The 5,185-nt window shown below is 37.8% G+C and overlaps 1 non-coding gene across 1 annotated transcript; it reads left to right on the forward strand.

Annotated features, from left to right (window-relative positions):
• The first annotated feature begins 4,367 nt into the window (after positions 1-4,367).
• Positions 4,368-4,531, forward strand: LOC142430007 (U1 spliceosomal RNA). Its single transcript, XR_012780500.1, has one exon. It is a non-coding gene; the product is annotated as a U1 spliceosomal RNA (small nuclear RNA).
• Positions 4,532-5,185: the final 654 nt, after the last annotated feature.

Raw genomic sequence — 5,185 nt, forward strand, 5'->3', positions numbered from 1 at the left:
GGTCACTGGGGCAGAACTGACTCAAGGACACCCAACAACAATAATAACAATGTATCGTATTAAAAGATATAAAGCAGTGTGATTTATATTTCAGAGTCAAAATGCAAGGTTTCTTTATGCAATCTCCATTCGTTCTACTGGGGTTTAACCAGTTCTAGGAAAAGTGGAAAACTTAGAATCTCACAAGTTGTCATCTTAGACAAACATGCTGTGTAAAAGGGACTAAAATGACTTATTTTAGAAATGAAAAAGGGCACAATATTACTGATCTTACACAAATAAAGACAGCTGTCTGTCAAAAATTAATAACCTTAATGAAATGGGAAAAGTCCTAAAAAGGCACAAATTAGTGACGCTAACTCAAAATAAAGAAATCCTGAATAGTCCTCTAACAAGCATAAAGATTGCATTGATAAGCAGAAACTTAACACAAAGAAAAGCACAGGCCCTGATTCTATCAAGCATTTTTAAGTATTAAGAACAATCCCTCATAAATTTTTCCAAAAGTAGATCAGAAACATGCCCAAATTCAGTCTATGAGGTCAATATTACCCTGAGATAAAAACCAAAGACATTACATGAGACCACTACAAACCAAAATCTCTTACCAACATCCCTAATTCAAGTTATATGTGAAAATATTATAGGACCAAGGGATTTAGTCCATCAATACAAGGTTGATTAAGTATTTGAAAACTAATTAATACTCCAAATGAATACAATAAAACATCAACTAGTAATTGATGAGTAGATTGATAAAAATATGAGATAGTCATACAATGGGTGTTTTTTAATTATTCACCAACTAGAAGGAATGCAGTATACGTAGTCGCATTGTATCACATTGTATCACACTTATGAGCATCTGCTTATTGGTTGTTTTTCTTTAGTATCTTACCGTTAGTAATATGTACTATATACAATGTAGCAAAACATAATTTTCAGATGTTCAAAGATGAGACTTAAGATACTAACAAAAAATGCAATATTAAAAATTTTAAATTAAAAAGTGGTTTTGACTCATAAACTTCTGACTAAGGGGCAGCACTTGGCATCCCATCTAAATTGGTTGGGGATTACTCACAGGAGAGACACATTGAATGTTTAAAGGTATAACTGGACAGGAGTGGGGGAGGGGCTGTGGCAGCAGACTGCTCCATCCCTGACTGCAGGAATAGAAATGAGGCTATTTAGGATGCTCACCTGTCAGACACGCATGCAGAAGACTGAAGGGTGTATGAGTTGTTAGGTAAGCATGATCCGGGAGATGGAGCTCTGCAAAAAAGTGGACTGAACTGCTACTTAACAGACAGACATTCATCTGTTCTACATCAGCGTCCCTGAAACTCTTGTGACTATTTCTATGTTGATTGATTGACTGATTCTTTCTAGTGCTTATCTATACAAGATAGACAGGATAGGCAATCTCACAGAAAGACTGACTGGCTCTATGGTCCCTGGGGGCCATGGGAAAAGAGTGGGGGGAGGGGAGATGAGAGCCAACTATGCCGGGTTCAAGGGAACAGTAAGAGCTCGAAAATCGATGGTGAGGAGAGTGTAGCTTTTCTAGTTGAGTTTAATCAATCAAATTGTTTCTGTGAGGAATTACTGAGAGATGAATGACAGGTAAACATAATAATGGGGTAGGAGAATATATATATATATGTAAATATATTTTAAAAACAGATGTGACCTGAGGGGGGTGGTGCATTTGGAGTTCATTTCACCAGATCAGACTGTTAATCAAGCTTTCTGTTTAGAGGTTCTGAAAAGTTTGCTTAACAGTGTGCAACCAAAAAGGCCTGCTTTGTGGCAGGTGGGAGCCTGCTCATGCATCCATCTCATGCAGCCACCTCTGTGTGCCAGTTTGGGGCAAAAGAACAGCATGCCTCTCTTGCCCCATACACCTGACTTGCCTGACATCACTCTGTGAAACTTCTTTTCAGTTTCTGAGAATGAAGAGAAACATGAAAGGAGAGCAGTTTGACTGTTTAGAAGAGTTGGGGGGGGGGAAAGTGAGCAAGGGGTTATCAGCCATCCAAACAGGTGAGTTATTGAGTGATCTTAAGCAAAGGTGTACTTGCTTAAGATGTCAATGATATTGTTTGATGTGAGCTTTCTGTTGGGCCACCTTTCTGTGCATAGATACAAATATGGATCTCTTCTCATCAGCTGGCCAGGAAGCTAACTTCTAAATTTCCTCGCATAGAAGAGTCAGAGTTTCCAGGGCTTCACCACCTTGTTGAAACATTTCAATAGGCATTCCATCAATTTCTGGAGCTCTAATTTTTGGCTAATGTTTTCATTACAGCTTGAACTTCCTCCTTCAGTACTATTGGTTGTCACTTAAATGCTAACTCCTGAAATCATAGAAATACATCTAGTTCCTTTGAGTAGAGTGACTGTGGGTTCTTTCCATCTTCTTTGGATGCTTCCAGCATCAGTCAATATCTTGCCAAATATTGAAGGGAAGATAGTAAGACTTTATGTCTAGTACTTTGGACTTATTTGGAAAGGCCAGTCCCTGGAAGACAACATGCTTGGTTGGTAAAGTCAGTTAAAACAGAGAGAGAGAGAGATGCCTCCAGTGAGATGGATTGACAAGATAGCTGCAACAATAAGCTCAGGCAGGGGTATGATTGTGAGGATGGTCCAGGATCAATCTATGTTTTGCACATAGACAGAGATTGCTATGAGTCAAAACTGGTTCAAAGGGACCTACAACAACAAGAGGAGCATGTCCTGACAATTTAACCAAGATTTAACAGTCAAAACAAGTCCAGAAGATAGAATATTTTCTAAACCAACTAGATAGGAATTGTCAAAGGAATTTTTTTAAAGGAAGTAAGAGGCTAAAGAGGCTCAGCAGTGAATACTATGGACAAACGTTAATAGAATCCTTGTCTTAAAAATAAATAGACAAATTCAGAATATTTTGTAAATACCACAGGAAATTTTTGTGTGAACCATATGTTGGATAATGTTATTCAGTGAATGTTGCATCTCCTAGGTGTGCCCATGGAATTGTGCCGGGAGGTGGGAAGGAGGGCAGAGTTCTTCTTCTCTAGTTATGTATCCTGAAATATTTAATGAAGAAACATTAAGATGTCTTCAGACTACATTCCAAAGATTTTTGAAAAGGTAAATATGTGTTTATAGTTCTGAACACAGATGTGGGTGTAGGGGGAGAGAGACAGCGAGCTCTACTACGGCCAGATGAATCCGGCTGAGATTACACATGCATCCCTTATATTCCTCTTTCAGATTTCTATGGGTTTGAAGCTTTCAATACTAGCTACTGCCTGCATGATCAATCTTGGCATTTAATTCTGAACATCTGCTTTTTCACATATCATATTTTTTAAATTCTTTATGGCACTATTAAAATGTCCTTATCCCAACATCTAAAGTTTAAAAATTATATTATGGTCCAAAAAAAAAAGCAAAAATCTTGGCAGGGCTGCCTTTAGATTTTGTCCAACATGGCGGTAGAATATTCCATAGAGATGTGAAATTCAGAAGTGGACAAAGCGTGAGTTATTAAAGAGCTCTCTGTCCCATAAAAACTCTCGGACAGGGAGTGAATGTGTTTTCCTATGATCTCAGCGTGCTAATATTCCCTGCCTTGCTTTCTCCGTGTAAGAAAGATTTCCTATAATGAAAATTGGTCCCAGGATGAGATTAATGTAGATGAAAGTCTCCAAATACAATACTAACCACAATCTCTGAAGCTTAACTTTCCAATTCTGTAGGATCCCCAAAGGAAAAAAAATTGAGATTTTCAAGATATATGTATTAATATTTAATAAAAACAAAGGCAGATTATAGGGTTAGTGAAAATAAGGAATTTACATAAAGTCCTTCTATATTAAAGCAAACACACTAAATTGAGTAGGATAAATTCCCAGGCATGAAAAGACATGTGAATAGAGGAAATTTTTCAGACTGGGAAAATATTTGGTTACTACTGTACTACAAAATTCCCAGTATATCTATGCTGGCAACAAGGATCAAATTCAATTTTTTTTTCAGACTGATTCTCTTGGTGGATATGTGGGCATGTGGCATGTCGGTGATCCAGGAAATAGACCACTGTACATGGTAATTTGTCTCCCAAAAGAATCCTAGTGACCATGGGAAATGTAGGGTGCCCACTGGTTTGTTTCCCATCTCGGACCTTTCAGACAATGAGTCTTCCTCACATTCAATTAGCTTTTCTAGAATTATTCCAATGGCACAAGACCCAAGTTAATAGATTGGCCCTTGGAAAATTGGGAAAATAGTATTTGTACTAATCCGGGTAAGATAGACTATACCATGGGGAGAAATAAATCTGACATCTCAGTGGTTTAAAAAATAAATTTTTTATACTTACCTGGCAGGGGAGATACCATGATCACGAAGGTGGTTTTCCCAGGGCGAGGCTTATCCATTGCACTCCGGATGTGCTGACCCCTGCCATTTCCCCAAATGTGGGAAACTCGACTGCATAATTTGTGGTAGTGGGGGACTGCGTTCGCGCTCTCCCCTGAAAAAAAATAATAAATAAAATAAAAAAATAAATTTTTACTTCATGTTTATAAAATGTCCAATTTATGTTGCTATCCTTCCCTATGTTGTAGCTCCTCCATCTACAGAACAGGCCCCTAAGGCACCATGACAGAGGGAAAAGAGAGAGATGGACAGTACTAATTGCTATTTAGAACAGTAAAGTTGTAAATGACTTTAATCCTTCCTGCCCATTTTTTTCTTGGTTAGAACTCAGTCAATGTTTCTTCTTCAAACAGGATGACCTGAGAAAGCAAAGTTAGACATAGTTCTTGCTTGAAATAGGATGAAAAAAGGTAAAATTCATTAATCTACAAATATAATTCCCTAGACCTAGAGATTCCGATGGTGGTGGAGTAACGCCAATCTAGCTGAGAGGAATTACTAAGAGGAAGAAGAAGGGCAAGCGTGATGGTGGGATAGGAGGAATGGAAAAGAAAACAGAAGAAAGATCTAGGAAGCAAAGTTTTGGATAGAGATATAAACATAAATATATTAATAAATAAAAATAGAGGAATTGGCCTATGTAAATGTATTTTTATGGCAATACATTGAGGAAGTGGACAGACGTTGGGCCTCTGCTCCAGCCCACCTCAATGCAAGAACACTTTGTTCTAACAATCTAGTATTCTATGAT

This window comes from Tenrec ecaudatus, chromosome 16, assembly GCF_050624435.1.
Source record: "Tenrec ecaudatus isolate mTenEca1 chromosome 16, mTenEca1.hap1, whole genome shotgun sequence".
NCBI lineage: Eukaryota > Metazoa > Chordata > Mammalia > Afrosoricida > Tenrecidae > Tenrec > Tenrec ecaudatus.